Source organism: Leucopleurus acutus, assembly GCF_964270905.1.
Source record: "Leucopleurus acutus genome assembly, chromosome: 3".
Taxonomy (NCBI): Eukaryota; Metazoa; Chordata; class Mammalia; order Artiodactyla; family Delphinidae; genus Leucopleurus; species Leucopleurus acutus.
Genome location: NC_139145.1, coordinates 170,893,455 through 170,913,232, shown reverse-complemented (window position 1 = coordinate 170,913,232; position 19,778 = coordinate 170,893,455). Strand labels below are relative to the sequence as shown.

The window sequence follows — 19,778 nt, the reverse complement described above, 5'->3', positions numbered from 1 at the left end:
TGATCTTATTTTCACTATTCTAATTTCACTCCTCTAATTTGGGGGAGATTTTTCCATTGTGTTCCTAGCTGTTGAGAAGGAGTGCTTCATTTATTCTCTTCTGAGCATGTGTATTTTTTGGCTTTTATTAAGGCTCTGTGTTTCTGCTAAGTAACATCGACCACATTTCCTTCAGTTTAACCAAGTTCCTATGATTATGATCCTGAAGAGTCCCAGCTATACTTCTTAGATTTGCTTTGATCCAAATATTGTTAGGAAACTAGTTTTTTTGTTTGAAATGGTGCTTTTTACTTTTCAGCCATTTGGGGGGATTTTATTTAAACATTTTTTGTTCTTTTCACATGTGTGGATATAGTAGAGACCATTTTCTGTGAGATCTCTCCTTTGTGGATTTTGAGTTTTCCTTTGTAGCCTCAAACCTTTTTTATAAAATAACAACACTATTTTTAAAGTTGGTGCTGTTTGTTCTATAGTTAATTCAAACATGTTAGTTATATTGTTAAAATTCCCTTTATTTTTTAGCACCTTAGGAATGATTTTATGTTTTTAGGAGTTCGCTTAGAAGCTCCCAGTTAAATATGATGAGCTGAACTTATGCTTTGACTTCCTCCGCCTGCTGACAGAGGTTTACAAACCACATCTGATAGAGGTTTTGTATCCAAATATGTCAAGACCTCTCAAACTTCAGTAATAGATATTTTAAATATATTTTAATGGGCAGAAGATTTGAACAGACACTCATCAAAGAATACATTCGAATGGCAAGTAAGCACATGCAAAGGTGTTTACCATCTTGAGTCACTAGGGAAACACCCATCAAACCACAACGAGATACCACTGCCCATCTCTTTGAATATCTAAACTTAAAAAGAATGACCAACCAAGGTTTGTCAAGGATGTGGAGACCCTGGAACCCTCACATACTGCTAGAGGAAATGGGGAATGATCTAACCACTTTGGAAAACGCTTTAACAGTTTCTTAAAAGCTTAAACATACATTTAATATATGACCCAAAATTTTCACTCCTATATATTTAACCAAGAGAAATAAAAGCACATATCTCTACAAAAACTTTTACATGAATGTTCATCGCAGTTTTATGTATAGTAGCCCAAACCTGGAAACAATCCAGTTGTCCACCAGTTGTTGTGTATCCACACAATGGAATACTACCCTGCATAAAAAGGAATAAACTGTGGATCTCAGCAACAACATGAATGTGTCTCAAAATCATGCTGGCTGAAAGAAGCCAGATAAAACAGAGTACCTGCTGCATTGTGTGGAGATAAGCATTTGCCTGGGAATGAGGGCAAGGGGGTGGGGGCATGAGGAAACCTTTGGGGTTGATGTTTGTTATCTTGGTTATGTGAAGCTGTGTGCATCAAATTATACACTTTAAATATATGCAGTTCATTGTATGTCCCTTATATCTCGAGCTTTTAAAAAAAATCATGTTATTACACTTGCAAAACAATAGAATGCTATGAAAATGAACTTATCTGAGAACAATGAATCTAGGAACTTAGAAAATGAGAATTTGATAGAAGAGGTAGAAGGCAAACTCAAGGCTGTCCTAGAAAATATAACGACCAAGAACAAGGAAACACAGCACCACGTAGACGGCCCCACATTTGACTCTTGGGCATAACAGAAAAGCCTTCTCCCCAGTTCTTCCGTAACTGGGATGATTTCAAGAACCTCAGTCCACATAAGCTGATCTGAGGATTGCTTCAAGGTGACCTGTGAAACAAGGTGGACTCAGACTAGACAGGAAGCCCTGGTTGGCCTTCTGGTGAAGGAAGCAAGCAAGCGGCACGACAATCACTGGAGAACGATACAGTGTTTGCAAGTTGAGAGGGAAACAAAACGCTGTATCTGTGGAGAATGTGCGTGCACATGTAGTGAAAGCATAAAAATAGGGATTGAATACACAGAAGTCCTTGATCATGGTTGTCTTTGAGGAGGATGTTTCAGCAAAAAAAATAGAAATGAAGTCCTCCCTCCCCTGAGAGCAAGGAAAACAAAGGGACAGCAAACAGGCTAGAGAAGAAACATAACCTGGCCTGAAAGAGTTAATCACGCCGTGGTTTACTTTAACTGTCACTAATTTGGAGTAACTAGATTTGTACTTTACAAAGCTAACCTCACTCCCTCACTCCCTGACACTGTGTAATTTACATTTGGTACCCATCACCCCTAACTCTGTGTGAGTTACATCCCCTGCCTCTCACTCCCTAATCTTATTATGTCCAGCACTTACATTCTATACGCCTCTTGTAACAAATCACCCCCTATAGGTTTTGCATTTCAGAAACAAGGTCACTGGGCAATAAACCAGAGGCAAACGGTTGCAATTACCAGACAGCGGGACCCCAATTATGGGGCGGCCTGACGCCAGCTATGACTGTTTTGAAATAATGCAAAGGAAAGGAAAAATGCAAGACCTTCACTACTTTGATCCTTATCATATACCCTGGACTGCAAGCCCCACATATAAAATCTTCCCTGATTCCCAAGGAGGGAGGACACAGCTCTGGAGGTGCTAGCCTGCTGCATCTTCCCTTCTGCCTGGCAGAAAAATAAAGCCATCTCTCTCTTCCTCCAAAATCCCTATCTCCGTATTCCTGTTCAGCCTAGGTGCACAGGGAAGCCAACATTTTGGCAGCAAGGAGAGGAGACTCGAAATGGGGAGGAGAATCTGGGCTACTTCAGGCTTCCAGTCATGTTTGTTTTAAAGATCTAAAGCAAATATATCAAATCTATGTTTCAAATAATATTTATGCTGGGTGGCTATGTTATACTTTGCAGTTCTATGTGTTTTTATTTTTTAATTAAAAAAAGAAAAGAATACGGAAGTGGACAGTGGAGTCTGGATGGTGAGGAAAGTGAAGCCAGGATGCTGTAAATAGGAAAGGAGAAAACGGGCTGTAAGCAAGGCGTGCCTTGAGTTGGAGCAGCCGTACACATGGAAACTCACAGGACTCTGGAGAGCTCCACACAGGCAGCCATCCTGTTCTTAGGGCAGAGGGTCTCACACCTTCCTTTGCTGTCGTTGTTGTTGTTGGGGGCGTCAGAAGCAGCACAAGGAGTTCATGAACACCACTGAGATTTGACGACAGTTCCTACACACTGAATGAGGAAGTTTAACAGATGACAGATACTGTATCCCTGTATCCCAAAAGAGAAAGGCAGGGTTAGATTACTCAGTACGTTTCTGGAGAAACCTGTGGTCCACCGTGGCCAGTCACGGAATTAGACAAGGGGGCTAAAAGGCACAATGTAGTTGTGTCCCCAGTAGATCTGGGGTCTAGTGTAGAAGGAAAATACAGTGGGATGCTGCATTATGGGAAATGAAAAGGACAGAGGGCCCTCAGTCTGCTCAGTGGCTATTGTAAGTTTACAATTTGGGGAAAACAGTCTGGGCAGAGGCCATATCTGTAGAGGCCAGAGGAGTGGAAGGCCAGGAGGCTTCTGGGACCGAATTTAGTCCAATGTTGGTGAAAATAAGTGAGAAAGGGGGAATTGGAGGGGCTAAGATAAAACAGGTGAGGCATGTGTGAGGAGGACACCATGTGGCAGGCAAAGGACAGAAAGTCCCGTCGTTCAGAGCCCACAGACATGCCTGAGAGGGGCTATGACATCAGACCTGGAGGCTCCGGAGGTTTCTCTGGTAGCCATGAGCGTGATGCAGAGGAGTGGGCAGGACAGGGAGATGGGTGAGGAGTCAGGAGAAGAGCAGGTGTGGACCTGCACAGACAGGTGTTGGGGGAGGGGTAGACCTGCACAGACAGGTGTTGGGGGAGGGGTGGGCGTGATAAATATCGAGGAGTAGAAGTTGAAAGGCTGTATTTCTTTTTATTTATTTTTTATTTATTTATTTTTTTGCCTCACCGCACAGCCTGTGGGATCTTAGTTCCCCAACCAGAGATCGAACCCCGACCCCCTGTAGTGGAAGCACTGAGTCCTAACCACTGGACTGCCAGGGAAGTCCCACGAAAGGCTGTATTTTTAAATGAGCCAAAGATCTGAACTTCACTAAGGAAAATACACCTGTGGCAAATAAGCACATGAAAAGATGTTCAACATTTTTAGTCATTAGGAAAATGCAAATTGATACCACAAACATACTACCACACATGTGATAGAATGGCTCAAATGAAAAGCCTGAGCATACTAAGTGTTGGTGAGGATGTGAAGCAACTCAAAGTCTCACCCACCTGGCTGGGGGGAATGGAAAATAGCAAGACTGATTTGGAAAACCAGAAATTTCCTTCCTCTCTTTTTTCTCCCTTTCTCTCTCTCTCTCCCTCCCTGTCTTTTCTTCGTTTCTTCCTTGTTTTCTTCTTTTCATTCTTATGTTCTTTCTCTCTCTCTCCCTTCCTTTTTTCCTTATTTTTTTTGAATTGTCAAATATTTAATGCTAATTAAAGACCCAATGGTCTTACATTTTTATCACTATTTGATCATGAACAGCAAACATTGTTGGTCTACAACATACCATCTATCTATATACAAAAACACCGTAACATATTCTTAGGCTCTTAATTCTGAGTTTGAAAGTTAAGCTGAATTTCTGTTGAATTTTAGGACATGTTAACTGTAAAAGTGATTGAATTTTTTAAATGTATTGCTTGTTCTTTGAAGACCATTGACAGTGTGAATTTAATAAGCACACCGCTGGAAGCTTTAGGAGTTATATTCCTAATATTTATCTTGCCTGGACTTAAAATTACTGAAAGCTTTCCTTCATTGTCAAAGCTCAGAAGTATTGATTTCATGGCATACGGAACTGGAAATGTGCCATTAGAGGATTTGGAAACTGTTTATCACATACGAAGTAAAGACCATAGTACCATAAGAGACTCCCGTTCAAGTTGGCAGGCAAAATATAATTTAGACTTAAAATGCTGTATTTAAAAAGAAAATAAATTTTCAATTTGGATAAATAAAAATAACTTCATTTTCAAAGCCTTGGCACCACAAAGGATGGTGTGCACAGTAAGAATCCTTACTTCACAGTGTCCCTCTGCTCTTTCTAGAGACTTGAAGCTGGTCAAGTAGTGAATAAGAATGAACATTTTCCTCAGTAAGATTCATAAGTCATAACTTATTTACTTCCCCCCATTAAATACTGTTACATTTACTTCAAATCATTTAAAAACTAGGTCTGTTCAAAGTGGAGGTTCTCCAAGTACAATGCAAATTTGTTTGACCAGAGAAAAGCAAACCTTACTAAGAATATAATCTTTATTGACAACATTTTAACCCTCTTTTTTAAAATTTAATTTAAAAAGCTAGTCCAAAAATGGCCTTTTCCTGTAAAGATGCATCTCTTCCAAACCACAGTGAAAGAGACGTAAGTAATTTTCTATTTTATTTTCTACCACATGCCTCAGAATTCCTCACGAAATCACTCTCGGACACACCAGAAGAGCGTTTGCAGAATGAGTTATGGGGATGACAGTGTATGAACCTGTTGGACACGTAGGCAACGAAACCAGGACGCTGATTGTTAACCTGTTAAAATTATTCAGACATCAAATGGTTGGTTATATGCTAATTATTTACATAGAACATGGATTCACCAGCATAAAAAATAGGTAGCAGCTGCCAGGAGACTACTTTTTTTGATGTGCAGAGGGTTAGCTGTTCTTCCCACTTTCTGCAGGCAAATCCTCCTCTGATAGACATTTTATGCCTTCCTATGATAGAAATCTCTGGCATTTTCCCAAGTGATTGTCTGAACAGCAGGCTAGCAGCCATCATACACAGAGATGTCAACCTCAAGTGTTCCATTCACCCAGGCTGATCAGTGCCCAGGAGGCTGGGTTCCAAGGATTAGATATGAGGACAGCGTGGCCTCCGTGGCTTACGTTTTATCCCCCCTGGACAGCACTATCCCAGGGCCCGTCCATCGAGGTCCACTTGAAGACCTGGTAGGGAACCCGGGGCATAGTCAGGGATCAAAACACACTTGTTAAATGAAACAATGACTCCCACACTGCTTCTTACTCAACAAGAAAACCAAGGTAGAAAAGCTCCATGCTTTAGGACGGGACAACCTGGGCCGAGGGTCTGGATCCTGAAATAAGTGTCCTGTGGGGAATTGGTGGCTTTCACACAGACAGTCTGGACAAGTGTGCCTGTCGCTGCCTCTGGCTGGAGGTCATTGAAGTGTATTGCCGAACACAGCTGGCCTGTGTATTTTTAGACCCATAATCGTCTTGGAATCCTGTATGCTTGGAAGCGAGTGAGTGGGTACACATGATTGATGGCTCTTGGGGGTGTCCCCTGGTGACCCCTCTTGCACAGAAGCAACTTCCAGAAGCTAAGACCCCACCCTGGGCCAGCTTGGGGCCCTCACGTCTGCCTCTTTGCTCTGTTACCTGGATCTTGTTCTCAAAGCGCAGACTCAGCCTTGACTAGCATCACTAAGGATGAGATTTGGGGTATCCTTGCGCTATGATGAAGTCCAAGATTGCCAAATAAGTCACGACTTAACAGCCTGTAGCTCCAGCGTGATTCAGGGGCCCCTGGTTCCTCCAGCCTTCCACTATGCCCCTGGGGAGAATCCGCTGTCTTTGTTTTGCCCATCGGAACATGTGTCTCCCTCCCCCACTGGGACCAACTCTTAGCTGAGATTCAACGTTGGACTCCGGCGCTGTCCACCCATCCCAGGCAGGAGGCTGGTGTGCAGGGAAACTGCCCTGCTACTGCTGAGGCTATAGCCTCTCCTTGGAGACCAGCGTCCCAGCCTCTCTCTAGTGGCCAGGGCAGTCTTCCCTCATCGTTCAGGATCCCTGGGGAACCAGGTGCATCCAGGGGTCCAACCCACAGCTCTTCATTCAGCATGGAGAGGAGCTGGCCGCCCTGCCCACAGACCTGCTGCCTTCTGAGCTGCCTCTCAGCATCTGCAGTCTCCTATAAGCAGCGTGCTTTCCCATACCTGGCCTCCCTCTGCCAAAATCACTCTGCTGTGGCAGCCCTGGGGCTGGAGCAGGGGCCCAAACCAGGGGCAGTTTCAGAGAGCCCCTCCTTCCTCCCCTCACTGTGCCCAGGTCTGGAAGGGGCAGGCTTCCCACGCTGTCCTCGCTTGCCTAACTGGGCTTTCTTTCTGCCCTTCAACTTTGTGGTTAAGCCTTGCTGCTGCACAAGGTGCAGGACAGAATGCGGGACTTGTTTAGCATGAAGGGGCTGAAGTCAAGCGGTATTGCAGAAGCTGTCATCTTTTACAATTACCAGCTGCCTTATTTGTTTTAACCCCAAGTGATTTTTCCCTCAGCCCCAACAGATGGTCCCTTTCCTTCACTGACTCAGAATCCCTCCAGCAACCCCCAGGGCTCAGTGCCAAGCTTCTCCTCACTTGACCTGGCAGCAGTTGGCACTCTGCCTGGCAGGGACTTCTCTCTCTACCTTTTACCTGCTTCTCATCCAAACCACCTGAGTCCCAGGCTCCTCCCTCCCATGACTGTGCAAGGCGTCAGTCATCTGCTCTCTGCTAGCCATTCAGTCTGCTGCTATTTATGGGAAAACAATCCACTGGCCGTCTCGGCTAAATCTGAAATCCAACAAGGCAGAGAGCTTACTATACCTGCCCTCCTCAGAGGTTGCTTCTCCAGGGCCAGGCTTCCTCCTGTGACTTCCATTTCTGCTGGATCCAGGAGGGAATGTCTGTCCCGGGCTCCACAGCACAGCAGTTTGAATCACTCTGCCCACTGATTCCATTTCTAGAAACCTCTGTCTTATTGGGTAGGACCCTCTTGATATTACATCTCGGTGAGAAGAGAAATGCCAAAGGGGATGGATACCCAATGGGTCAGCTCATGGAGAAGGCATCTCCAGCAGGCTACCTCACCTTCCCCTGGTAAGCCCACCATCAGGGACAGTGCCTGCAGATCAAGCCCACTTCTGATACATACTTACAACACATACTCTGAGATTTGCAGTTCCTGTTGGGAGTTGGAGACAAGACTTTCAGCTCTAAAAACCTCATTCGAATCAAGCTTCCACAAAATTTAGAGTCGAACCCATAGTTTTATGTCAATACAATAATTACTATAGCTTTGTAATATAGTTTAAAATCAGGGAGCATGATGCCTCCAATTTTGCTCTTTCTCAAGGCTTCTTTGGCTATTTGGGGTACCATACAAATTTTAAGATTATTTGTCCAATTTCTGTGAAAATGCCATTGAAATTTTCATAAGGATTGCATTTATTTGTAGATTGCTTTGGGTAGTATGGACATTTTAATATTGATTCTTCCAATCCATGAGCACAAAATATCTTTCCATTTATTTGCGTTCTTCCTCAATTTCTTTCACTGATATTTTGTAGTTTTCAGTATACAGAGCTTTCAGCTCCTTGGTTAAATTTCTTCCTAGGTTTTTTATTCTTTTTGTTGCAATTGTAAATGGGATTATTTTCTAAATTTCTCTTTCTGATAGCTTGTTATTAGTGTATAGAAACACAACAGATTTTTGTGTATTGATTTTATATCCTGCAATTTTACTGAATTTGTTTATTAATTCCAACAGTTTTTTGGTGGAGTCTTAGGGGTTTCCTATACTTATGTTATGTCATCTGCAAATAATGACAGTTTTACTTCTTCCTTTCCAATTTGGATTCCTTTTATTTCTTTTTCTTGCCTAATTGTTCTGGCTAGGACTTCCAATAATATGTTGAATAAAAGTGGTGAGAGCAGGATTTCTTGTCTTGTTCCTGACCTTAGAGGAAAAGATTGTCACCACTGAGTATGATGTTAGCTGTAGGCTTGTCAAATACGGCTTTTATTATGTTGAGGTATGTTCCCTCTATACCTGCTTTGTCGAAAGTTTTTACCATAGAGGATGTTTACTTTTGTCAAATGCTTTCTCTGCATCTATTGAAATGATTGTATGATTTTTATCCTTCATTTTGTTTAATGTGGTATATCACATTGACTGACTTGAAGATATTGAGCCATCTTTGCATCTCTGGAATAAACCCCACTTGTTCATGGTGTATGATCCTTTTTTTTTTATTTTTTAATTAATTAATTAATTTATTTATTTATTTTTGGCTGCATTGGGTCTTCATTGTTGCGCGCTGGCTTTTCTCTAGTTGCGGTGAGCGAGGGCTACTCTTTGTTGCGGTGCTCAGTCTTCTCATTGCAGTGGCTTCCCTTGCTGCAGAGCATGGGTTCTAGGTGTGTGGGCTTCAGTAGTTGTGGCATACGGGCTCAGTAGTTGTGGTGCATGGGCTTAGTTGCTCTGTGGCATGTGGAATCTTCCCAGACCGGGGCTTGAACCAGTGCTCCCTGCATTGGCAGGTGGATTCTTAACCACTGCACCACCAGGGAAGTCCACGTATGATCCTTTTAATGCATTGTTGAATTTGTTTTTTTAATATTTTGTTGAGAATTTTTCTATCTGTGTTTATCAGGGAAATTTTCCTGTAATTTTCTTTTCTTGTGGCAGCTTTGCCTGGTTTTGGTATCAGAGTAATTCTGGCCCCATAAATGAGTTTGAAAGATTACTTTCCTTTTCTGTTTTCTTAAAGAGTTTAGGAAGGATCAATATTAATTCTTTGAATGTTTAGTAGAATTCATCAGTGAAGTTGTCTGGTCCTGGACTTTTTATTTTTCTTATAAATTTATTTTATTTTTATTTATTTTTGGCTGCATAGGGTCTTCACTGCTGCACGCGGGCTTTCTCTAGTTGTGGTGGGTGGGGGCTACTCTGCGTTGTGGTGCGCGGGCTTCTCATTGTGGTGGCTTCTCTTGTTGTGGAGCACAGACTCTAGGCATGTGGGCTTCAGTAGTTGTGGCTCATGGGCTCTAGAGCACAGGCTCAGTAGTTGTGGCGTATGGGTTTAGTTGCTCTGCGGCATGTTGGCTCTTCCCGGACCAGGGCTCAAACCCACATCCCCTGCACTGGCAGGCAGATTCTTAACCACTGCGCCACTAGGGAAGCCCTGGGCTTTTGTTTCTTGGGAGGTTTTGATTACTGATTCGATTTCTTTTATGTGTAATTATGACATATAGGACTGTAACACCCATCTTGTAAGATGCTCTCTCTGCTTTGAAGAAGCCAGCTGCCATGGTGGAATCTGCCCCATGGAGAGGTCCACATGACAAGGAGGTAAAAATGTCCTCCAGATGACTCACAGCAAGATGCTGAAGCCCTCAGTCCTACAACCACAGGAACTGAAGGCTGTCAACAACCACACCAGCTTGGAAGCAGATTCTTTCCAATTAGAGTCTCTGATGGGATCCCAACCCAGTTGACACCTTGACTGCAGCTTGGTGAGACCCTGTGCAGAGGACCCTGCTAAGCTGTGCCCTTGAGTCCCAACCCTCAGAAACTCTGAGGTCATAAACATGTGTTGTTTTACACCTTAAAGTTTGTGGTACAATTGTTATGCAGCAATAGGTAACTAATACAATTATAAAGAGTATGATGGTTTGCTTTTTTTTTGAAAACCACAATGGACTGAGGATGGAAAACTTTTCAGAGCAGATAAGACAAATATACACATATCAGGACATCCTCTTAACCTCACAAAGAACCAGAACATTTTGTAAAACTGCCTTTTGTCTGTTTGTTCTAACCCCAGTGCTAACATCAGGTTTGGTCAAAATGTCCTTCCTGCTTTAAGTCATTTCAAAACCCAACTTGTCAGAAGATAGTAAATGGAACTGCTAAGTCAGTAAAATAGTCTTTCTGAACTTCTAGGACCTTGTCCACAGAATGATGGAATCTAATTAACACTATCATTCAACTACGAACCAGTTTAAAAACCGCTAAAAGCAGGTTTCTTTTAAATGACATTCTCCACTTTTCCCTGAAGAAAATGGGGTTGGAAAATCATATTTATATTGCCACTGACTAATGGAACTCAAAGGTAATATTTCAGAATGTTCACCTTCATTTATAAAATCCTCACCTTTGTCAAATACAATACGAATGGAATATTAGATTGTTACCTCATCAATTCCTGGGTCTCCTAAAGCAGTCAGTTTTTACATAAAATGAAGATATGTTTAAAGAAGCAGTATAAAAATCCCTCAGCACTTAGTGGTCTATCTAGACGTCTGTTGGCAGATGGACAGGTGTCTGTATATAGGGAAGAACAAGAAGGATTAGATACCATGCTCCTGCTTTCAGGAAGGATGATGGGACTCTCTAGCCCACCAGAAATGAAGCAAGATGGATTCAACAGGACTGGAACATGGAGAGCTGATGGGGTGCTGGGGAGGGCTGCCTTAGCATTAGGCTGAGGACTAAGGGTTTGCATCATCCATGCAGCTAGTCCCCTGGTGAGCATTTGCTCTGCTCCAAATGGAAAAGGGGAGGTGGTATCTCTTGAAGACTGTATATATGAAGCCCTCTGGTCAAAGAGATCTGCCCTTTGCCAGGGTACCTCCCTCAGTTTGCATTTCCTCTAGGAAGATACTGGAAACACAGCTGCTTTGTATAGATTACACTGGAAGAGTGGGTTCTTCAGTATCTATGAATGAGTTGGTTGAGGAAGAATGAATGAATGAGATTGTTAAAACTCTATATCTTGGAGGGAATATTTGGAAAAGTTTTATGTAATACCCAGAGCGGAGTGAAAACCATGATAAATGAAGGGCCCCTGGGCTAAAGACAAAGCCCAAGGGTGTTAAAGACATCTCACTTCCCATCTTGCCTCATAGAGCGATGCTCGACAGAGCTTGGCCAGGATGAAGATGAGCAGCAACGAAGCTCACAGTCGAGCTCCACAGTCTGGGTGCATTTGGGAAGAGTCTGGCCTGGATTCCTGGAAATGCTGACTTAGACATTCCAGAGACCTGACAGTTCATTATTCCCCAAAGCTTAAGGAGGAAAACTCAAGCTGTGAGTAGGGGGCCTCTAGGAACCATGGTGCCCACACACTGACCATTGGAAGGACACATTGAGGATCTCAGACAGACAGCCACTGGGCTCTGTCACTCAGTCCCACTAAGAGGAGGTCCTTCTTTGGGGTGGCATGCTTCAGGGCAGACAGCTCCCATTGTCAATGTCAAACTAGAGACAGAAAGAGCTCAAGCGTCATGGTCAAGCTGGACGTTGAAACTTCTGGCAGTTGCATTCCTGTTTGTAGATGTTTGCTGTCCAGGCTGTTGTCTGTGTATTAATCCCGTCTTCCCATCAAGGTGACAAGGGAGCCACCACTCTTTGCTCTTTGCGTCTCTCACTGTGGCTGACAGGGTGGTCCTTAAGAGATAACGTTAACGTCTTAATAAATATTGGCTCATGGAGAATTTGCTGGAGCAAGCACAGACACTAAATTTAAATTCTTCTGTTCGATAGAATTGAAAACAAGCCAATTCTCTCAATGAGGTGACAATTGCCTTTCTCTTTTTAAAACTCTAGCTTGCATGACCTAAAATACACAAGTGGGAGGCAGTATTGTAGAACTATCTCAAGTTAATTAGTGTCTAGCTCTTTGCAAAGTATTCAACAGTCTAGATTGGTTGCTTCCGCACATTGCACATCAGCAAGATTTGGTCTCAAAGGCTCCACATGGCTGAGAAAACTCCATTCCCGGCTAGGATCCTCTGGAGAGGGCCTCAATTATTCCCCATTGTTTTAATATTGATTGTACTGTCTAATTTGAAAGCATGTAAAAAAGAAAATGTTACTTGGCATTAGTATCATTTCCCATCACTTTTGAAAGATGTGTTAAGGGAGTGTTTGGCCCAATCAGTCTAGAAAAGTATTTCTCCCATAATGACAAGCCAATTATTTCTGCTTTGAATTACAAATATCTCCCTTAGGCCCATAGGGAAAAAATGAGTGACAAGCATATGAAAAAATGCTTGATAGCATATGTCAGTAGGGAATTGCAAATTAAAACAAGATACTACCGCACACCTATTCAAATGGCCAAAGTCCAAAACACTGACATCACCAAATGCTGGTGAGGACGTGGAGCAACAGGAACTCTAATCGGGCTTCCCTGGTGGCGCAGCGGTTGAGAGCCCGCCTGCCGATGCAGGGGACGCGCGTTGGTGCCCCCGTCCGGGAAGATCCCACATGCCGCGGAGCGGCTGGGCCCGTGAGCCATGACCGCTAAGCCTGAACGTCCGGAGTCTGTGCTCCGCAACGGGAGAGGTCACAACAGTGAGAGGCCCGCGTACCGCAAAAAAAAAAAAAGGAAGTCTCATCATCGCTGGAGGGAATGCAGAATGGTGCAGCCACTTTAGAAGACAGCTTGGCGGTTTCTTACAAAGCTGAACATACTCTTACTATACTATCCAGCAACTACGCTCCTAGACGTTTGCCAACCTAGCTAAAATGAGTTGAAAATTTATGTCCACACAAAAACCTGAACATGAATGTTTATAACAACTTTACTTACATTTGCCTAAACTTGGAAGCAACCAAGATTTTTTTTTAATTTATTTATTTAATTTATTCATTTTTGGCTGCGTTGGGTCTTCGTTGCTGTGCACGGGCTTTCTCTAGTTGTGGCGAGCGGGGGCTACTCTTTGTTGCGGTGCACGGGCTTCTCACTGCAGTGGCTTCTCTTGTTGCAGAGCACGGGTTCTAGGTGTGTGGGCTTCAGTAGTTGTGGCATGTGGGCTCAGTAGTTGTGGCACACAGGCTTAGTTGCCCCACGGGGACATGTGGGATCTTTCCGGACCAGGGCTCGAACCCATGTCCCCTGCATTGGCAGGCGGATTCTTAACCACTGCGCCACCAGGGAAACCCCCAAGATGTTTTTCAAAAGATAAATGAGTAAGGAAATTATGGTACATCCATGCAATGGAATATTATTCAGAGATAAAAAGCTCTCAAACTACAAAAAGACGTGGAGGAAACGTAAGTGCGTATTGCTAAGTGAGACCAATCTGAAACGTCTACATATTGTATGATTCCAACTATATGATATTTTGAAGAAGGCAAAATATAGAGACAGTAAAAAGATCAGTGCTTGCCAGGGGTTGGGAGCGAGGGGAGCGTTGAGTAGGCAGAGCACAGAGGATTTTTAGGGCCATAGAGCTATTCTGTATGACACTATACTAACGGACACATGTCATTATGCATTTGTCCAAACCCATGGAATGTACAACATCAAGGGAACCCTAATGTAAACTATGGACTTTAGTTAATAATAATGTATTATTTTTATTATAATTATTTATTTTAATTCATCATTTAAATAATAATTTAATTGTCAAATGTAAATGTTATTTAGGTTTTACTTTATTTAAATTATATTTTTAATATCATTAATTGTAACAAGGGCACCACACTAATGCAGGATGTTAATAATAGGGAAAACTATGTGTGGAGAGAGGGAAGGATACAGAAACTCCATTTTCCGCTCCATTTTTTTCTGTAAACCTAAAACTGCTCTAAAAAGTAAAGTCAATTAATTAAAGAAACAATAGCTAAGTGGAAAGAGAGGGCATTTTGCCCATTCGGACAGACCATTCAGACGTGTGATGTGTGATGCCCTGGGGCGGAGCCCGCGGTAGGTAAGAGAGGCTGCCCGCACCCTGAGCTTCTGATGCTCTGGTTCTCCCAGGGCTGAGCTCCACTGCCTCCAGCTGAAGGTGCCCAGGGAAAATGGACAGGTGACTGATGAGCTGCTTCGCAGAGCTTTCTGCTGGATGAATTTCTCAAAGGCAGGTGCCTAACTCCAGCCAGGGAGTGCCTTCTCCAGAGCTGGACACATGTGGCCTCCATCTGCACAGCTAATCTCCTTTCCAAGCTGGGCTCTGGGGAGGGAGGGCTGGTGGGGATGGCCAGGGCTGGGCAAGTTATAAAAATGTGCCCTTCCTCAAGACACTTCGCGTCTACCTGTCAGAAAATTGTCACATGTTCTGATTATTTATTTATTTTAATTTATATACCAATAATAGTCACCCAGTTTTTTAAGTGTAGTCTATCTACTCAACACATTTTTTAATTTACTTATTTAGTTATTTATTTAGCCGTCCTGAAGGCATGCAGCACCTTAGTTCCCTGACCAGGGATGGAACCTGCACCCTCTGCAGTGGAAGCACGGAGTCTTAACCACTGGACCACCAGTCTTGTTCTGATTTTAGAACAAGACACTTGCATCTGCTAGAAAACTGTCAAGATAAGTACAAACCTGCACTGTCCACGCTTCTGATGGTACCTCCTAGACGTGGTGCCCCCCTCCGCACTCCCCAACCACCCAACAGCTCCTGGAATATCCATCCTGGTGGCTGGTCCCCTCTGTCCCCCAGGAAGCATCCTCTTCCACACTCACTCGTCTCTGCTGAGGGGCCAGGAGACCTCACAGATGATGTTCAGAATCCCTTCGTGCAGCTTCATCAGGAGTCCTTAGGAGTTTCCTAGGTTAATAGCTCAAAAATGGGCTACTGTTCCACATTTCTGTTTATTTCCATCAGTTAATTGGACTTGGTTCTGCCTGAATAAGAAGGTTTTCTCTCTTGGGCTCCTTGAGAAGAGAAGCCTTGGGGTGCCGTCCTAAATCTTCAGGGGACAGACTCCCCGTACATTACCCTCCCAGTACTGAGTGCAACGTGGGTCCTGAGAATGTCCAATGCCCATAATTTACAGCTGTTTTTTCTATTATAGGTAATAATTTAATTCAGGACAAGAGATGTTATTCAAAGACATATAAATAATAGCCTCTACTAAGAATGTTCATTGTGTTGAGAATAAAGCACTGGGAGTTTCAAGATTGGCAAGTGAATGCCAAGGCTGGTGGGGCTCGGGGACAATTTTCCCTCTTGAATAAATGAAAAGGAGCATTCTTCTACTTTCATTTTTTTAAGAAGTTGAATATTTTATTATTAAACCGTGTCTTATTTTCCTGCAAGGCTGTTGCTTCACTGTACAAAAATAGTGCCAGCAAATACAGTATATTGCAAAATTAAGAGAGTAATGCTCTTCATTAGACACTATACAACTCACAAACTTTTCTCCACTGCCATTTATTTCCAGTGGGAAAATCATTGAGTATTTTGATCCAAATCCAGGGATGGCTGTAAGCAATTTACAATATTATATAAGGTTAAGATAACAATGTTATTCTTGAATTACATAATTTTTATAACTAGTTTTACCACAGATAATTTCAGGAATTCTGAATGTTATAACTGGAGACTAGCCTAAAAATCATAGGCTGTTGAGAAAAAGATGCATAGGGTTTATCTGACATCATTAGGAAGTTAAGGGGTATTTTCTTCAGGCAATATTGTAGCAAGTAGTTTCTTTTGCTAAACGTTGCTTTTAAAAAATCTATCAGCTACTAATTTAAGACAGCTATGCTAGATTAAGTTGTTTCCAACTAGTTTACTTAGGGGTTCCATGTTCACTCCTCAATAGAGTGTATGTATTTCTCATATGCTTCTTCACTCATTAGTTCATCTAGTTCTGAAGGGTTACTCAGTGTCATCTTGATCAGCCAACCATCTTCATAACAAGATTTGTTGACAAGTCCTGGATTTTCTGCTAGAGCTTCGTTAATTTCAGTTACTTCTCCTGATAGAGGAGAATGGAGTTCATTAGCAGCTTTCACATTTTCCAAAGCACCAAATTCCTCGTTTGTTCAATTTTGTCCCAGCTTCAGGCAGCCTACAGTAAACAACATCTCCCAAAGCTTCCTGTGCAAAATCGCTGATTCCCACTGTTCCAACACCGTTTTCTGTTGTTACCCATTCATGTTTGTCTGTGAATTTACGCACCGACAGCAGAGCGGGGCTGGTGCGCAGCGCCCCGCCGGCGCCCACCCTCAGTCCCCAGGGCCACGGCGGGCAGGGCATGTTGGGCACAGAGATGGCGCGCAGGCTGCAGACCACGGCTGGCACACTCCGCGCTGCTCGCAGAGCCATGTTCTCAGGGGTCACTACTTTCATTTTTATTAGAAAATATGCCTTATAATAGCTCCCAATTTTTCTCTTTCAAACTGTCAACTGAAAATAATGCACAACCTAAAAGTTGAGAGTTGTTTAATCCGGTGGACAAAAAATGAGGACTTAAGCCGGGGACAAAGAATCTCAGATCACTCTGAAGAGACAAGGTGGGGAGCCAGGTTATAGAGGAGTTTTTGCAAAAAAGACTGGGTAGTGGGAATGTCAAAAGATTATTGTTAATTAAAGAAAACCAGACATCTCAAGTTAAGGAAATTGGTGCTCTTCTCTGTATGGGAAGATGCAAGAGTCTGGACTCACTGAAATCGTTCCTTTGAAGTGCACCTCAGCTGTCTGGGGCCGGTATCCTGTGCTTTCCCATCCTGAGTCTCCTCAGGGTGCATCTTTGTGGGGTGGCTGCAGTGACTGAGGGCTTGATGGCGGGCATCCTGTTTCTATCCTGAGTTCCCTCAGGGCTCACCGTCAGGAGACTGTAACGTGATGGCTTAATGGCTGCTACATCCTTTGTTTATTGATATGGCAGGCAGCATTTTTAGTTCACATAATAGAGAACACCCATCCTACCCTGCAGAGAGGATAGATTCAATGTCCACTCTCCTCCACTCGCCTCCCTCCCCTCTCAACATCCTCCTGACAAGCATTCATCCAGCTCTTGCCAAGTAGCAGGCAGAGCTCAGGCTCAGGTGCTACAGAGATGAATACAGGACAGTTCTCAACCTTGAGGCACTCATTACCTGATGAGTCAATAAAATAAATTTCTAACACAAGGTGGCAGGTATGTGATACAAATTATGTTCAAGACATGTGTAAGTGGAGGGGGAAACGTTTGATTCTGCAAAGACAGCAGGTAACATTTCAGACCAGTCTTTGGCAGAAATAATTCTCATTGTTATCAACCATTTAATTCTCTTCCTGTGCAACCAGGAGGATGACATTTACCAGCTCCATTTACACAAATGGGGCCCTGAAACTAGTTCCAGCCGGCGGGAGGTAGGCAGATATGATAGATGATACTTCTAGGCTGGCCCATAAAATACCTTGCACACCTGATCCTTTCTCCTCTTCTGCTGTAGCAAACCTAGAGCCACATGTTAGAAATGGCAGCATTTCAAGACAGAGGAGCCAGGATTGCTGAGTCACGGCCTGAGGGAGGTGCCCCAGCTGGAAAATCTGCATTGGATATCAAGTGCATGAGAAACTTTTACTTCGTCGAGCCACTGAAATTTGGGTGTTGTTTACAACAACTACCGTAACTTATTTAACACCATGGAAATTGCTGTTTTGCAGTGGGCTGTTTGGGTGACAAAAAATAGGTGGCTATTTTCTTAGCAGCTGGGCAAGAGAGGGTGAAGGAACAGCATGCTGGGTGGCTGGACATCTATGGGATGTAGTGATAAATCATTCGACCAAAGGGTCACCTGAAGAGATTTGGAAGGCAGACCCCATCACGATAGGGGGTGTACTGGAAAATGGAATGTTAGAAGCGTGTTTTAATTGGACTTGGCTCTGTTTGGCAAGGCAATCCGAGGAAGAGATGAACTCAGGAAATAGTTGGCTGTTTTTAAGCAGAAAATGAAAGGTAATAGAGAGTCCAGAAATTCAGGAACTTGTAAGGCTGCAAAAGGTAACTGTTTCTAGTCCCCAAACAGTAAAATATGGGAATAAAATGCAATTGAGCTGACATTTCAGTTTTGGTGAACTTTCTGAGTGAAATAACATGACTTGGGACAAAGGTGTGAGTGAGCGGGTAGACTGCCCCTCAAGCCCAGTGGCCTCCAAGAGGCTGCCTCTTTGTTGAGAGAGAGTCACAGGAGTGAGGAGGCCAGAAAACAAAGGAGATTCCAGAACAGTGCTTAGGAAAAGTCTTTGGGTGCAGTTATAGGTACCTGAGAGTGACTGGAGGCAAATATATCAGCAGTCATTATGTTTTTGAGATAATTGCTTTGCCAAGAATACCACGAGGCAGTGAGGTAAACAGGGAAAAGGGGTCTGTCTTTAGGTAAAAGGAAGGCTGAGAGATTGTCAAGATTCAGTGTTCTGGACACCTAGGATCTGATCCTATCAAACTGGAAGATAGATACACAAGCCTTGATCTTTTTTTTTTTTTTTGCATTACTGGGGCCTCTCACTGTTGGGGCCTCTCCCGTTGCGGAGCACAGGCTCTGGACGCGCAGGCTCAGCAGCCATGGCTTACGGGCCCAGCCGCTCCACGGCATGTGGGATCTTCCCGGACTGGGGCATGATCCCGTGTCCCCTGAATCGGCAGGAGGACTCTCAACAACTGCGCCACCAGGGAAGCCCCGGAATACTTTTTGAAGGCTAAAGAAAAGTTGCTGCACACAACTTCTACTTAAAACTAAAAACAGATTCAATACTTAGGGGCACTTTCAGAATTTGGAGGCAACACATACCACGTTTGAGTTTGCTAGTCCAATCTATCTACAGAATAACCAGAAAGACCACCAGTTTTCAGTGGGGTTTCAGAGCGAGAGAAGATTCTGTAGCAGGTGCAGATTACAATCCAAACTGCCCTGCCACCTGAGCCTCAGGACAGAGCAGATGGGTGATGTTCCCTGTGTGTTGCCTCTCTGGGAAACCCCAACAAGAGGACCATGGGACAGAACCATACACTTTTGGAGCAAAGACCTCTCTTCTGCAGAGCAACAGACTTCTCTTTGAATAAAAGCACCTGGCTTGGTAATAGGCCTTGGAAACTATGGAACTTTGACCACAGGATCGGTGTCCTTGAGAGCTGAATGCCTCATTCTGGACTAGGTGCTATCTAAGCTACCAAGTGTGGGTGGATGCATGAGTATTTCATTACCAAGTAGATGTTGTGTCTATGTGCTTGGCCCCTGGCTGGTACAGAAGGCACAAGGAAGTTGCATATGTATGTGG

The 19,778-nt window shown here is 43.5% G+C and overlaps 1 pseudogene across 1 annotated transcript; it reads right to left on the bottom strand.

The window, feature by feature from the left end:
• Positions 1-16,321: 16,321 nt before the first annotated feature.
• LOC309960618 (glycine cleavage system H protein, mitochondrial-like) lies at positions 16,322-16,841 on the bottom strand (annotated as a pseudogene). Its single transcript has one exon. The product of its transcript is annotated as a glycine cleavage system H protein, mitochondrial-like (transcript).
• Positions 16,842-19,778: the final 2,937 nt, after the last annotated feature.